Source organism: Vipera berus (genome assembly GCF_964194415.1).
Source record: "Vipera berus genome assembly, chromosome: 4".
NCBI lineage: Eukaryota > Metazoa > Chordata > Lepidosauria > Squamata > Viperidae > Vipera > Vipera berus.
The window spans coordinates 61,132,711-61,149,527 of record NC_138206.1 but is presented as its reverse complement, the minus strand read 5'-3'; the positions used below and the strand labels follow the sequence as shown (position 1 = coordinate 61,149,527).

General features: G+C 48.9%; 1 protein-coding gene across 7 annotated transcripts in view; it reads right to left on the bottom strand.

Moving 5' to 3' along the window:
- The window catches only part of BCOR (BCL6 corepressor), a 75,951-nt gene extending 67,850 nt beyond the window's left edge, over nucleotides 1-8,101 (bottom strand). For 4 of the 7 annotated variants that reach the window (XM_081326329.1, XM_081326334.1, XM_081326336.1 and 1 more), the window contains exon 1: nucleotides 6,706-8,101. The gene's annotated coding sequence lies outside the window, so the exon portion shown is untranslated. The remainder of the gene's footprint in view (nucleotides 1-6,705) is intronic. The other 3 variants (XM_081326330.1, XM_081326331.1, XM_081326332.1) reach the window with 3 other exon arrangements.
- Between the last annotated feature and the right edge of the window lie 8,716 nt (nucleotides 8,102-16,817).

Here is a 16,817-nt window from a genome sequence, read left to right as displayed (position 1 = left end):
CTACAAAATAATACCAGGAGCTGGTGGTGCACAGTAAGATTATGTTCAAAACTGTCTTGCAAATCAGAAAATTATATTTCATTCAGTTGAAGGATCATCTTCTATGCAACCTTCCTTAACACATCGCCTCACATTGGATATAATGGGACAAAATATTGTTTTGTATTTATTTGGGTATACTGTAAGCATAAAAAACAAGAAATAAGATATTATCCTTGTACTGTGGCATTCAATACTTTATACACTTTAAGGCAAATACCTCCTATATAAGCTTCTCTGTGATTAGAATTTTATAATTTTTTTAAAGGAAGGAAAGAAAAAAATGCTTTGGGTACCAAGCTAATACCTGCGGGGGGGGGGCTTCTTGAAGAGAATCTAATTTTCAGAGTGGGGGGAGGGAATACCCTCTACAAGCTGGTGGCCTCTTTCTGCTGGTAAGTCAGCTCATCCATTAAGTCAGGCACTGCACATGCCAGAGGAACCCTTGTGAAACATTCATTAACTTCTGCCTAGAAAGATCCCTTCTGCAGTTTGCTAAAAAGGTTCAAGACTAAGGAAAAGAGAGGTAGATTCTAAGGAAGAAATTTTCACTTATTGGCCTTGTTTGGTAGAAGGACAGGAGGATTAAATTAAGTCAGCACTGCTTGAGGATGTAGGAAATCCTCCCCCCCATCTGTAAATGAGGCCTCTGCTCATTCTCCAAGACAGAGGATCCTTGCATTCAGTCCCCCCACCCATCCATTGATACAGCAAAAGGATGTTAGTCAGGCTTTCCGGAAGGAATCTGCTTGATCTATTTAAGTGGTTAGATTGCTGAAGGGGGTGGGGTGGGAAGAAAAATGCCTGTTCTTTTTTCTTTTCCCCATGCACACCAAACACTAAAGGTGAGTGTGTGTGCTGCTATTGTGTAGCCTGTCTGGAAAGGAAACACGGAACATGAAGTGGCTTAGACAGGAGATACATAGCTATAAATCAAATTAGCAGTCAAATTAGAGTGCAGCTTCTGCAGGATTGCTGTGTATAAATCCAATCCATAAAATCTCCACAACCTAGCATCCAAAAATGAAGAAATTAATGACCAACTAGGCAAAAATCCCAGATTCCTTAGGAACAGTGTAGGTGGTCTTGGGCAAACTACTTAACACAATCAATTCTCACAGAATTTTTAAAAATGTTCTTGAAATCAACTCTTACAAAGAGCCATGAGAGTCCATTTTTGAATGCATAACCCTACAGGGCACACACAGACTGGATTTATTCATTGGACCAAATTGGAGTACTTGGTCAGACGGATGAAGCTACTTAGGTAACCAGCTAAAATGTTTTGAACTAATAAGAGAACCTTTGAACCAACAAGAAGTCCAGTTGCCATGACTCAATTTCCAGACAAGTCTACCTGGATGACTGAGAATCTTCAACCTATTGGATTAAATCACGCCATGTCTAAACATGCTTCCACAAATAAACACAATTGATTGGCATCCCATAATTTTAAGATACAACACCCAACCGAATATTAAAAGCAGCTTGCATAAGTGAATCCCCAGGAACAATCCACAAGTCATCTGGAAGCAAGCATCATTAAACTCAGTGATATTATGACCATATTCACACAGCATGTTAAGCTATAAAGTAGTAGCTTGGTGTGTTATAGCAAATCAGTCACTGGATTTGTAAACCATGGTTTATGACACAGCATTGCAACCAACCCATCCAGTTGTAATTTATTCAATAAACCAAGGTTAAGCATGCCTTAACAGCGGTATGAGCTCAGTCTATGGGCTCAAATTACAAAGCCCAGAGTGGGGGGGGGGAAATCAGCCTAAATGAGTGTGTGCTAATGTCCTATAAATCTTGCTCCTGTTGCAATGTAAAGCAGGAACTTCTTATGGTCTTTGTTGTGACCACTCTCTCCTTCCTTTTATACCAGTTGATAACAGGCCGGAGTAGGACTTGAAAGCTTAGAAACCCTGTCCAGAACAGAAAGAATCAATGAACACCTAATGTTTGGTTAGATGACCTAATGCACCCTTTTGTGGGGGAAAAAAAGTTCCTGTGTTCTTCACACACACAACCCTTCTATTTCAGCATTGAGGTGTGCCTTTTAGGACCGATAAGCAATCTTACAAGACAAATTTATTTGCCACTTTCATACTCCACCCTTCCTCTAAGCTCAGGTGGAGCATAACACTGATCTGATTTGTCCTCATTGCAGACAGCTTTCCTGAAGCAGGTTACTGATAGAACACCCTTTTCCAAACTACCTGTGTGGACTGAAAAGTTAGTTCTCTGAGAGAATAATTCAGGCACAAACTCTGAAAGAGGAGGATCAACTGTCTTGTTTCACATATGTTTGTAGAAGAGCTTGTTACTCTGTTTAATTTTAACGGCTGACACAAAAACATTAAATACTATTGTCTCTCAAATAATAGTATTAAAAGTGGCTTTTGTCCACCTTTTCTCCCTTCAAAGGTTTCTGACTCTGCCATAGACATGAAAGCCAGGTAAGGTGACTTTGGGCCAGTCACTCTGTGGGCTCTAAAGGATGATGTTGTGAAGAAAATAGGAATTATTAAGTACGTTTTCCACTTCGAGTTATTTATAAAAAAAATAATAAAGGTGCAATTAAGATATCTTTTTAAAAGCACTCCTGCATCACGCTGCTCAGGTAGCCGTTTCTTTTCAACCCTTCTGCTTTGGAATAGGAAGCGGGAGCAGGGCCTAGGAAGCCTGCAGCAATGTCAACAGTGGGTTTTACATCAGAAACAGAAAGGAGTGGGGGGCAGGGAAGAGCTTTTTTAAACAATAAACTCAGTGAACCTTCCTTGTTAGTAAGAGTCTGCTTAGGCTGCCCGATTCGTCTGGAGAAAAAAAGCACGTCAAGCGCTATACAAATGCAAAGGAAAGGGGCTAATCGGACAGCCCAAAGCAGCAGAGAGCCAACAGAACACCCCTTCCAGATGGCACTCTTGGCGGTGGCTGCCGTTTAGGATTGCGGCACCCGTAGCTTTGGATCGCTGCACCCCAAATGCTAGTCTTCCTTAGCGTCTCTGCACCGACACCCCTTCATTTCCAGAAGGGCGCTTAACTTGGGCTCCAGGGCGAGTTTGGGGAGTGAAGACACAGGTCTAAGGTTCCATTTAACGGATCGGATTCTTTCTCGCGCACCCGCCACCCCCGCCTCTGTCTCCTGGGTGTATATATTTAGCGAGCAGAGACACCCGGAGGGTTTTGCAAAGGCTCCCGAGTTCCCTCCTCCCGCCGCCCTGCAGCAAACACGTTCAAGAACCGCTTGCAGCAGGAGAGCAGCCGAGACTCTCATCTGTTTGGTTGATTACAGCCCTAAAACAGAGGACGTGTAATTTCAGTTCTCGCTCCAGATCTTGGGCTTGATTTCCAGGGCCCCACTTATTCGGGGGGAGGGAGGGAGGGAGGGAGGGAGGGAAGGGGGACGAGGCGCTGTAAGCTTTATTTGTCCTCGTCCCTATTAGCTATGCAGCCAATCTATCATTTCCGGCGGTGCTTCCATCTAATTACCGATGTATTTAGATGTGACGTGCAAAAAAAGAACTGCCGAGCTGCCTGCTTTGGCTCTGTGTGGACTCCTCATCGGGAACCTTTCCAGAGGGCTGGAGCGCCGGGAGTCTGAGCTCCAGACAAAGAGAGAGGGAGAGAGAGAGAGAGAAGCTGATCCGCGCTGCAGGGCAAATCCAAAGCAAATCAGCTTTCCCCGGGGCTGAAAAAGGGTCTGCGACCCGAGGCAGGGCGGGCGGCGGGGGGGACGTTTCCTCGGAAAGGCTGGGCGTTTGTATTCCTCCGAGAGTGGCTTGGGGTACGGTAGTCTCCTCGTTCCCCCTTCCCCGATCTCAGAAAATGGAGCATAAATCGAGACGTGCTCGCAAAGTCAGAGCCACTATTTACCCTCTCTGAGTCTGCAGGCAAGTCTAAAGCGCTTCGAGGCAGCGGAGGGTGAGTTTATGCCTGGTTTTGGTCCGTTCGTATGAAACGGATATAAAGAAGCCAGCCCAGCCCAGCCCAGCAGTGTGGAACAAAGTCAGTCCTGACCAAAGCGCTTCCCCACTTTCCAAACCCCACCCACCACCGCCGTTGAAGAAGGAAACTGGATTCTGCTCCGAAGGTTGTTTGCCGGGAGATCTTTGCCCGGAGAGCTCCTCTCTGCCTGAGCTTTGTCCTTTTATGTCAGGCACACGCGCATGCACGCACACACACACACGCACGCACACACACACACACACACACACTCCATCCTAGGGAAAAGCGACCCGTCGTTCTCCAGCATGATTCTCCCTCCTCCACGTCTGCCTTGCCTAGTTGCTCCTGGCTATTTGTCTGGCTCTGCATTACCAGGACGTGGGGGTTAAGCGCGCTCAGCGGAGTTCCCAAACAAGAGGAAACTTTTGGGAACGGAAGGCTCCGGCACTCGCCTTGAAAAGGAGGCGGGAAAGTGATATTCGGGAGGCATTTAGGCGGCAGCAAGGGCGAGCAACGTAAGGGTTCACTACGATCTGCCCTAAAGAGGGCACACGATCGTAGCCGCTGACTAACCTGGCCTGTTCCTTCAACGCACAAAAATTTGAGTTGCGGCCCTGACCCGCGAAGGGTTAACAACACCCATTCTCAAGCACCGAATAGCGTGCTGACCTTTTCCTCTGCTTCTCCCCCACGCTCCCTTTTCAGGCTCCGGTTCTTTCGCTCGGAGGGAGCCTGAACGGCTGTCTAGACCGATCTATCATAGGCGGCCGAAACAATACCGGGGGGGGGGGAAAGCCTCTCTTTCCCCCCCCTCGATTGTTCTACGGTATCTCACCTTCGAGAAAGTGTGGAGGATAAAAGAAATTGTCTGCCCTACCAGCCCTAAAGAACATTAAGAATGCTTAGAAAATGTCCACCTTCGTGCCGGACAAAATGGGATTTTGCCTGCTTTTTTTAGCACTCGCCAGAGACGCACCACTCCTTTCTGTTTCTATTCTGTAAACGAACGGGGAGAAGGCTGGGCTCATCCAGATATAATAAAGCCAGTGCAGGGAGGGGAGAAAGAAGAGGCTAAAATCTAGGCCTCCCAGGCATGCCCAAGTTTAATCAAAGCCTCGAAGGGGCTTAGCCCACCGGCCCAGTTTCTTGGCCTCCCCACCCTTGCTTCGAAACAAGGCAGTTTCTATGCTGTGGACTAGATGGCAAATACTGCCATGGGTGGGGAACCTACAGCGTCTTGCCACTACTCTTTTGTCAAGGGTACTTTGGAGAAACGCACAACTACCCATTCTGAGGACTCTCTGAGTTTAAACCCAGCTCGAGAGAGGGTGGGGGAGGGAAAAAAAATCAAACCCCTTCTTTACAGCCCTCTTAAAATCAAATAAGGGTTTTCTTCTTTTATTCGCAGGAAAACAAACCGACCACCATCCACGGAAACGCATAGACGACTTGTAAAAGGGGTTGAGCGGGAGACCTGAGAATAAACACAATTTCCCCCGGTTCTCTTTAGCCTGGAGCAGTTCCACTGTTTTTGCTGTAAGGGAAACGGTTTGAAAATCGCTATTATCCCTATCTTGAGGGCATCGCATCCCGGGACAAGCCTGTTGGGGCCACTACAGTATTTTCAAAACAAAGTTGCCAGAGCGAGCGAGCGAACAAATGACAAATAGTGGCTAGAAATGGGGCTTAGCAGCATGAAAATAGGCGCATGAGGGAAAGGGGGACCTATTTGCCAAGGATGAATGCTAATGCCCCAGGACAGCTGGTTTTGACCTGTAGGCTCTGTCTCCAATGCCCCAGAGAGAGGCTTGTAAGGGCGTTTGGCGTCCTCTCACGTAAGGGGGGGAGGAGGGGTGAAATCCCGCTTCTTATCTTGGTCGGCAGATAGACTTCGAGGGGGCCCCGTTCAGGGAGCCCTTTGCCCTGGGCCTCCTTCACAAGGAGCCTGGAGCAGGCAAAAGTTCACAAAACCTTGACAGATCTTGGACTCGGCACAGGTCGTCCTTCCGTCAGCGCCCTTCTCAGAAACGAAACGCAAAGCCAACTGGCTTCCTCGGAACAGACGGAAACCCCAAAGGGAGGATCGTTAGAAGAATAATGCGGAAACAGGCTCCTGGGCGATCGCCATTAAAATAAAACGCATATATATATATATATAATTTTTTTTGCCAGAGTCCTACCGCGGCGGTAGGGCATTCCTCTCGACCCAGCCCTCTTTCCGGAACCGACGACGTCCCCCCGCTCTTGGGAGCTTGAGATGCAGCCAGCACGCCAGCACGGAAGGTGAGCGAAGCGTCGCAAGCGAAAGCTCGCCCCTGAAGCAGCTGGGCGAGACGCAAAGGAGCTACGTGCCTCAGACACGGTGCTCTGGCATCCCTGGAGTTGACGGGGAAGGGGGGGGAGGGGATTGCAAAGAGCCTTGCTGCCCCTTTCTCTGCCCCGGGGACTCCCAGACAACTTTTGAAGCTCCCCGCAGCTACAAGGAAGATGAGACGGACCCGCGAGATTCCCAACTGTTATTATATTGGACCCCACGGTCTCCACACACACATTCTTTGAAACGGAATACTATCCCCGGAACGTCCCCCTCCCCACCCCGCCAAATCGAGTCTCCAGTGGCCTCAAAAACCACCGATGGAAAAAAAACAACAAACCAGTCACTGCCCCCGCAGGCTTTCTCGAAGAGTCCCTAGGAAAAACAAGCACACCCACCACACACTGAGATACCGAAGTCTTTTTTCCTCGACCACACGTCGCTCTTCAGTTCCCGGCACTCATCTTTTTTTAGTCCGCTGCTCAGCGATCCACAAGGACCCGAGCCAAGAGGCTTTCCAACAATACTTCCCGGGGCCCTGAAGCTTCGTCGATCGAGCTCTGAGCTTTTTTTTTTCTTTTTTCTTTTTCCCCTCCACCCACTCTCCCCTTTCCCCCTGGGAGCCGAAAAGTGGCGGCTGCCAGAGGTGGGGCTTCTGCAGGCCTTTCCAAATCGGAAAGATAAAAGAGAACGAGACGCTGTAAGCTCTCCCTGCCCCCTCCCCTTTCCTGTTGGAGCAGACAGACCGCGAGCGGCAGCTTCTCTTTTCTCGTCTCTCCATCGTTTCCCCCCCCCACCCCACCCCGCACTGCTTCACAGCCCAACTGCTTCCAAACTTCGAGCCAAGCCCGCACGACCCAGCCGTCCCCGGAGCACCCGGCCCGCAATTCTCAGCCAGGGGACATCTAGGCTGTGACCGCTGGACTTGCTAACCTTTCTGTCTTCTCTATTCCGCCTTCCTCCTGGGATCCCGGGTCCTTTCAAGTTGAAATAAATTCTGGCAACAAGCCCAGCCTTAGAAAGGCAGGCTCCAAGCAAGGCGCGCGCTGTCTTTTTTTTTTCTTTCTTTTTTCTTCCCCCACCCCCCCCCCCCTTTCCCTTCTCGTGCGCACCTTCGTACGCATCCCAGCCACACCTGGTGTGGAAGGAAAAGGACGCCTAGCTTCGGTCCGAGAAGTCTAAGCGAGGAGACGAGTGTCTTCGGACGAGTCAGGCTTGGGGGTCCCTCGGGTGGCTGGCCCGCCGCGGCGCTTCCGCGAAACGCGAGGAGCATTCGACGGGAAGATCACTGACCTTAGTCTCCGCTCCAGAGACGCTGTGTCCGGGGACACAAGAGTCCAGCGCTGCCGTCGCCTGACCCTTTCCGAGTGAGCCGCGTCCGTTTTCTAGGTGAGCGAGAAAAGTTTGCCGACCTCGGAAGCGAGAGGCCGGAGGTTGCCCCAGAGACTGACAAACTGGCCCCGGCTCAACTAGCCAGAGGCAGGTGGGGCCGGGTGGGCGGAAAGCGAGAGAGAGGCCGAACGCCGGCGTTTCCCTTGGCTGAGTTCAACAGCCCGCCGGGCTCCCTCCGGTTGCTCTCCGGCTCCGCTTTAGTAACGCCATGTTGCTGCTGTGGCTTCTCGGGACTGATCTTGGCGGCGCCTACAGGCTCCTTTCCCCCTCCCTTCGGAGAGCCCGTGTCCTGGCGGCGGCTGTGAGTGTGCGTGCGTGTGTGTATGTGTGTGTGTGGCTGAGCTGGCTCTGGGGATTTAATCCACCGGGAAAGCCGTTCTTCCTCACCTTGCCGCTGGGAGAGCGGGCTCCGTCTGCTGCACGCTGCCCCCCCCCCGCACCGCCTCCTCCTCCTCCTCCCCGCCCCCTTCTCTCTCTCTCTCTCTCTCTCTCCTCCCCCCCCCCCGGGCTTAGCACTCAGGGAGCCGCCGCCAGCAGAAGCAGAGGTAGCAGCAGCAGCAGCAAAGCCTCCGCCGTGCTCTCGCAGCGAATCTCTCTCTCCCCTCGCTCCCGAGTGCCTCGCTTTTTTCTTGTTCCAAGGCTCTTCGCTTTCTCTTCTTAATTGATTCCTCCTCCACTTCTCTGCCCCCCCCCCACCTCTCGCTCCGTTTCCTGGCTTTTCGTTCTTTCTCTCTTGGCTGACTGAGCTGGTCTCAGCAAGCTCCCCCCCCCCCGCCCTTTCCACACGCCCTGCCTGCTTCTTCGCCTGAGGGCGTCCTGAGGAGACTCCGCTCTCCTTTTGACCAAGAGAGGTTGAAAAGGAAAGTCTCCCGCCCCCTTCCAGAGACTCTCGGCTCGGCTCGCTACCCAGAAGGCCAGTGGAGAGCCGCAATTACCATAAAGCTCCTCTCCCTCAGCTTAGCCAAGCTGTCAAAGCCCCAGCGGCAGGCGCAGCCAGACACCAGCGCCAGACCGCCGCGCTCGTCGCCCGGGTTGCCTCGCCTTTTTCGCCCCGGCGCGACGCCTCTGCCCCCTCGGTGCGGCCGCTTCTTGCCTCAGGGTGCCGTCCCCTCCCCCCCCCCGCCGCCTTCTCGCGGCACCTTTCTGGGCCTCTCGCAGCCGCCCCTCGGCTTTCACGAGGGCGAGGGAAAAGTGGCCCTGCCTCAGAAGTCGTTCTCCGTGCTAAGGGAGCAGATGCCTCCTAGCCTCCCGCCGTTTCTTACCTCCCCCCCCCCCCGCCACCTCTCCAGGTGAGACCATTCTCTGGCCGCCACGTTTTTCCCTCTGCTCTCATATCCCCGAGAGCCCAGGGAGGGCTGTTTCTTTGTCTCCCCCTCCCCTCCCACGCGCTCTATTGTCACGCACAGTGTACCCCTTTCCCACATGCCCCCCCCCGTTGCACTTTCCATCTTTTCTGACCAGCGCGCTCCCCTCCCCCCACGGAAATGCCTCTCAAGGCCTCCTCTTTTTTCTTTTTTCTTTTTTTTTTCTTCAGGGAACGGCGTGTGCTCTGCCTTCCTTCCAACCTGTACTTTTAAGTCTTGCCTCCAAACGAACCGTTTTCCATCCTCTCGCTTCCCCAGAAGCGAGACAAACCGCCGTTTCTCTTCCGAGTCTCTCCCTCCTCCCGCGTTTTGTCAATCGGCTCTGCACCCACAGCTCCCTCATTTGGCTCGCCTTCCCTATTCGCTATTTTTGTCCCGTCGTGGGATGCTCTGTCTTTCCGCCCCCGCCCCGTTGCCCCGAGCCTTTTCTCTTGTAATGAGAAACATTCGGGGGTTTGTTGTTGTTTTTTTTCTTTCCAGCAGCTACTTTCCGGAATAACAAACGGCTTCCCTCCGTTTGATTTTTCTGAAAGGCAACGCTCGGGTTACTGTCTCTTGAAATTTCCAAACACGTTTCTTTCTCTGTGACGTGGAAATCGCGGGGAGCGCTTCGCACGCCGGCTTCCCTCAGTACAATTTGGATCGCTGGGAAGCTGGTCCTTTGGCGTGCCGGCTGCGAGAGTGGTATTTTTGACTTAGTAGGTCAGCTGGAGAATGTCGGGTTTGTGACGCCCATCTTGACTGATATTACTCGCTTATTCGGCTCTTCCGCTCGCGACTCGTGGTTCTTTACTGCATTTCAGCGGTGGCTGGAATTCACAAGACGCAATCTACAGGAAATAACTCTGTACCTCGAGAAGTGGGGTGGGGGGTGCGCGCGCATTCCGTGACCATTTATCACAGGAGTAGGGGAGCACCGTTCCTCATTACAGAGATTTATCTATCGTGTCAACCAACCGGTGTTCGGCCGATACGTTAGCAGGGAAGCCAGGCTTCGTTTCATCACAGGCTTTTATATCGCGACAACTATGGCCGGATGACGAGATACATCTCTAGTGAGGAAAAGCACAGTAGGGATTGCTAAGTATGTCAGCAATCTATCTGCATATGGTTTGGAGCAAGCCCCACTGAGCATTACGGCTCTGGCTTGGTAAGAAACCTGAGCGGTTATTGTGCGGTCGTCTCCGATTCTTACTTCCGAGCCTTGTTCGAAAAACTTCCAACTAACTGTGTAAGGGAACTGAGGATCTAAACATGCTTTTCAGGAAGTCACTGTTCTATTCCGTGGGGACCTGCTTCTAACTGGACAGGTCTTGCTAATGACCATGAAAAGTAGCAAGTTCGGAAAGGGACCATAAACCAGCCCGGTGAAAATGAACGAAATTTTATTATCACCCACTAGAGTGGTAATTATATCCCCACCCCCTTTCTCCCCAGTCTTTAAAAGCGCGTATAAACTGTCTACATCAAGACAAGAAAAGTAGAAGAAAGAGAAGATCCAATATACAGAACTCCAGAAAAACCATGTAACCAGCCTGTTTGTCATCAAGACGTCCAGGAATCTGTGGGGGGGAAAAAGAAAGCACGTTAAAAACCTGAATCCTAGCTACATTTAATCCTAGTCTAAAATGTGGCTTTTACTCAAGAACACTTCTGAAGTTCCCTTTTCTAATCATGCAAATTTCTCGTGCTTAAAGGAAAATAGGAGCTCCTTTTGAACAACTTTCTGGTCTGAAAGCATTTTATAGAGTTCCTGATTTTGGCTTGGACCTTTATACCTTAGAAAAGAAGAAAGGGGTGGACCTACCTCTTCCCCCCCCCCTCTCAAAGTAGGAGTGAAAAATACCTACGTTTGTAACCTGAAACCTTGGGTGTACACACAAGCTCTTCAGCTTTCTAAACAGCTGACAGGAACAACAAAAAGACATCGATTTCCTAAGCAGTAGGATAAATGCTCTTAAGGGGGAAGGGAACAAGTTTTAAATGAAATGTCTGCCCTGCACTGGAAATGCTTCGGAAAGATTTTCCTCAGAAGTGAAGGAAATCCGTTTGGGGAGGATTCAGTCTTGGTTTTCTGCGCTCATTTCTCTTCCCCCCTCCCCCCCCCCACACGTCCGATAAGGAGCACAAGGACTCACCCTTTTAAACTGTAATTCCGTTCATAAAACATACATTTTAGAACTAACGTGGAGATTAAAATGTATCGGCTGAGCCCACGAGAGATATAGACGCAGCTGAAAATTAAGGGTTGAACTAAGTAGAGCTAAGATGTTTTTTCCTTCATCTTCCTTTTCGGAGTCCCCAGTCTTAGCTGGTCAAAGTTAATTATTTCCTGATTTTAAACCCTTCCAGTGCTGTTCCTTCCGAACTTTCTGAAGCCGGTTTCATCACTCCTTTATCTAGTGCGAGGCGGTAGCCTTAAACGAACTCGAGTTGTCAAGAGGACTATGATCTTAAAAATATAAAGTCCCTGGCAATCCTGGGGAGACAGACGCGCCACGCTCCTGGCTGAAGCCAGACTGCCCGAGTCCAACCTCCGATCGCGCCCTTGCTTAAGCCGGCTCTCCTGCGGGGCTGCCTATCGAGGTTGCACTCTTCCATCACTCCCCCCTGGCACAGAGGCCCCTGTAGCCACGTTCCTACTGGAGACAACTGACTAGCTGGCTTTTTTTTTTCTGCCCCTCCCTTTTCTGCGCTGGGTTTCCCCCCCCCCCAACCTCCCCGCCGCCTCCTTTCTTCAGGATTTCCTGAGAAGGCAAATTTCCTCGGCCTCCCTCCCCAGCGGCCCAGCCGCGGCCTTGGTGGGCGTTTCGCTGCCTCTGCCTCTCTCCTTTCCCCGCGGCCTTGGGCTGAGCGGAATCCCCGCCGAGGGAGGGACATGCCGACGAAGGAACCGAAGTCGCGATGGCCAGACCCCCCCCCCCGCCCTCCGGCCTCTTCCTCGGGGAGCTGACCTAGAGCAGCGTTTCCCAACCTTAGGAACTTGAAGATGCGTGGACTTCAACTCCCAGAATTCCCCAGCCAGCTATGCTGGCTGGGGAATTCTGGGAGTTGAAGTCCACGCATCTTCAAGTTCCTAAGGTTGGGAAACGCTGACCTAGAGGTCAGGCCGTTGTGCTGCAGCCGGGGAAAGACAAAAGCCGGAGACGGCAGCGCTCCAGATGGCCTTTCTCGAAAGCGAACGAGAACTTCACTCCCAATCCCGGGTGGGTAGGTGCCCTGCCCGACTCGTGAATTGCTCCCGGAGACGACGCTGCTGCCGTCGCTGCTAATGGCTGGCCAAAAGGGGAATGGGATCTCTGTGCTGCCGGCTTGCTTCCGCCTGGCTTCCCCTGCTAGCTGCTCTGGGCCCAGGCAACGGATTCACTGCGCTCCTGTTTCTCAACTCCGCGTGGTTGTTGGCTCCCCTTTTTTTTTCCCAGGCAACAATGCCTAGGAGAGCAGGAGGCTGGTCTTTACCAAGGCACATTATCAATCAAGAAGGCCTTGCCATGATGGAGGAGGCCCCGGGCCTGATCAACCTCCGCCCGGGTCATTCAGTCCTTTTCTCCTTCCTAAGGGTGTTGCTTGGATTAAATTCATTAGCGCTTTGCTCAGCTAGGAAGGCATAAGGGGGGGGGGGGACTACAAACAACTCAAGACGATTCTGAGCTCTGAATGGCCCTCCTTGAGTGCGCCTTAAATCATGCTGCTGCTATCTCTTCCTGGGAGCCTGGTTTAATGCGAATGTAGAAATCTGAATAGCAAAACAAGGCCACCTTGGCTCGGCCTTATACAGCAGATATGATCAGTCTTGCACGCCTGATTTCACCATCAGCAAAATAAAGGATGTTGAAATTGCTGTTTATTTAACACATACACACACCAAAAAAAAAAAACCAAACCCCTGGCTGCAGTAGATAGAATTTCTTATGTAGCAATGTAGAATTCCATTTATTTTCCCAACCACTGTCTCCTGATTTCTTATGATATGCCTTTGCTGCACAAAAGTAACCAAATTTTGTGTAGCCACATTTTGCATCGCAACTATCACACAGGGACATCTACCCAATGCAGAGCCAGGTTTTAACAGATACTGTGTTTTATTTTACAAAGTCAAATGCTTGGACTGTAATCCTAAATAAACTGACTTGGAAGCAGCTTCCTGGGTAATAAATGAATGTTACTTCTGAGTAGACCCAATTAAGAATACTGCAGAAGGGATTAAAAACGCACACCGGTTGCAATTCTACTGGATACATCAATTGGCACCTACACTGGTATAGACGCAAAGCACTGATAGTCACTAGACAGGAAAAAACATGTTTCAGGCATGTAACACACACACACACACACACACACACACACACACAGACTCTGCCAACAAGTGAGTGAGAATTCACAAGGCCTTTTTATTTCTGAAACCTTTAACACTGGGAAAACAAAAATAACTGAGCTAGCCTGTCAAAAACAAAAGTTCTGGTTTGATGAATATGTGATCATATCTATATCATTTATAGAATGTACCAGTGCAATTCTGCTCAACCCTCTATTTTTTTATTTTATTTTATTTTTACAATGGGGGGGAGGGGAATAGGCTTAGAGAAAGCACTTTTTTTTCCTCCTTCTTTCCTTCCAGTGAAAGACGTGGAAATCACTGAGTATTATGTGTGTAAAAGAACCAATGTGTGTAGTGACTAAGGCACCGGACTAGAAACTTGAGAGACTGAATTCTAGTCCCATCTTAGAGACAAAGTCAGCTAAGTGACCTTGGGCCAGTCACTCTCTCAACCCTAGGAAGAAGACAATGGCAAATCACTTCCAAAATCTTTCCAAGAAAACTGTGGGAATATGTTACTTATTTACGCCGCATAAAGGTGCCTCCCATTCTTCTCCTCCATGGTTTACTATTTGGAAAGTAGTAATTATCTCCATCCCAGAAAGAAACAACATTTTAGATCAGTGGCAAAGAGGTTAGTGAACACTACTCCATCTAGGTGGGATTACTATACCTTCCCTCACATTATTCTTCCTATCTCTTGAATAAACAGCATATGGGGTATAGCACTCTCCTGACAATGCCACTTCAGGCCATATTTGACAGATATGCCTCTTCCCAAACAAAATAAACAATTAAATGCTGAAGAGATTGCAAAAAAACATATATCCCAAGATTAACTCACTGCATAGAGTTAATGTTGGGATATATGTAGTATTAAGTGATATTATTCTGACATAGGTATATTAATTGTAAATCTATTAAATAAAATAGAAGGAAGATCCTCTGCCACTGGGTGATGTATTCTGTTGTTTTTAAGTTAATTTAACAAATTCTATCAATACAATTATACATAATACATAATAGATGAATAACTGGAAATCTAAAAATTTTTGAGGAAGATATGTGTATACTTGAAAAATCAATACTACCTATTTTAAAGCACAGGTAAGGAAACTTTAAGCCACCAAGTTCTCGATATATATGGCTGGGAGATATAATCAGTTACATCTGAAATGGGGGGAAAGGCCCAGGCTCCTTATTTCTCCTTCAGAGAAAATATACTTTGAATGGGAATCTGGTTGCATATTCAAGACAAGGTTTGGGGCAGAAGTCAGGAATTTACCCAGTGACTGAACAGGAGGTGAAATTAAGGAAATGATCCAAGTGTAATGCATCCTAACGTAGAAAGTGTTTACTACTATTTTGGACCATTTAAAATTATCTGCCTAAACTATATGTGGCATACAAATGTTTTTAGAGTGCCAGCTTGAGAACCAATAATGAAATTACTTTGGTTAGCTGAAAAGACCATCATTCAGAAGAAAATATTTGTTTATTATGTTAAGCACCTACATCAAACCCTGCCAGAACTGTTGCAATTGAACCCTGGCCACTAATGGCTGTTTATAGCCCAGCCATTTTGACTGTTGGCATGTTAGGCCAGGAAATCTTGGGAGAGTTTCCAAGGGACTTACTAAGAGCTGCCCTTTGCAACAGAGCAGGAGGTTGAGCTGCCTGTCATTCCTGGGGTAAAAGAGAAAAAAGGGAAGCCAGTGACATGCTTGATGGTGTGAAAGGGGAGTCTAGCCTCTTGCTGCTCTGACAACCAGTCACCGAGCATCCGTGACAAGCTCTGAATGGGCTACACTCTGCAACCTTGTTCAGTTCTCTTAGCTCTCAGAAGAGATGGCTGTTTGTAAGGGAGAACTGTTGAGGCAAGCCAGCAAGAGAGGACAGGCTTAGTTTCCACTGACCAACCCAAATAATAGATGTCCCACCTCTACTAGGAACAAGCTGGTGAAACAGAATCTCTTAGAAAATCATCTGACCTCAGGGCAATTCCTAACCATTCTTTATACAAATGTGTATCCAGTGTAACTCCAATGTTTATCCCAATAGTCAGCTAGGAAAGAATACTTTCCCAATTATTTGAGACTGTGTTTCAATGACTACATGACATTGCAATGGTCTTTCTGAATAAATATGTCCAGCAATTTTCATCATTTTCTCTTTCACTGCCTTCTCCCATCCAGTTAATCCAATTTAGCAAAGCTAGAGTCAGGATCCAAACATTTTCTGTATTCTTTATGTAAAAGCTACAGGTCTGAATAGAGACAGGAATGGCCTACAGAGGAGTAAGTTGGGCTCATTCTGACTTGAAATTTTGGACGGGAATTCCATTATTTTTTGCATTAGTGATTTATAGCAGGGGTGTCAAACTCAATTTCATTGAGGGCCGCGTCAGCATTGTGGTTACCCTCGGGGCCGGGTGGTTATGACCAGGGTGGGCGTGGTCTACTGGGTGGGCGTGGCTAGAGTACGTATGGCCTACTGGGTGGGCATGGCCAGCTCTACATCGTTCGCATCAAGGGTGCCTATGGGGGCCTGGGCAGGAGTGGGACAGATTTGAGGGTCTCTGGCAGAAGGAGGGTCTCTAGGCCAGGGCCAAGGCAGTGGGAGCCGTTCCCTCACTGTTTCCAGGATGGCTTCGCGGGCCGCATGAAACCGCTTCGCGGGCCGGATCCGGCCCCCGGGCCTTGTGTTTAACATGTCTGATTTATAGCATCTAGTCATGCAACCATTTTTGGGCCAAAATAACAATATCATTTCTACAGTCACATGGACAGACTTGATATCATTTCACTTTATGACATACCTACCTTGTGTCTCCCTTATTATGGATAACTGGCTAAACTAAAATTATCATTCATTTATCTAGTTCCTTCCCCATATATTGAAACTGTTGGAACACTATAGCCCAAAGACATTCAAATGGCCTTTGATTGGGGAAAGGAGAGTAGTAACCTGGTTAAGGCTCAAGCCTTCTCATCAAGGCATTTCAATCCAAGCAAGCTTGAGTGCCTTTTAGCTATAAATCCCCTGAAAAAAGCAAACCAATTCAGACAATCACATACAAGCTTGCAAAAATGCAGATAACCTGAGGAGGGGCAGAAGTAATAGTTTTCCCTTCTTGCACCCTGAGGATAATGGTGTCACTAGACTTCAGATTGCAAGTCAGGGACACAAGTAAGATTCTCTTTTGGTCATCCGAAAAAGTGCCCCCCCCCCCCCGCGCGCTCCTATTCAGCATCCAAGATGATACAAAGTACAAGCTGGCCACTGAATTTTGAACACAGCCCTGGTTATCAGCCATTGGGCCATTTCTCTGCTGAACTTCACTATAATAATGGGCAGTGCTTTTTTTTGTAAAAGAAAAAGGTGCCGGAACTCACACATGTCATACAACCCACCTTGCCTACCCTACAAGGTTCCA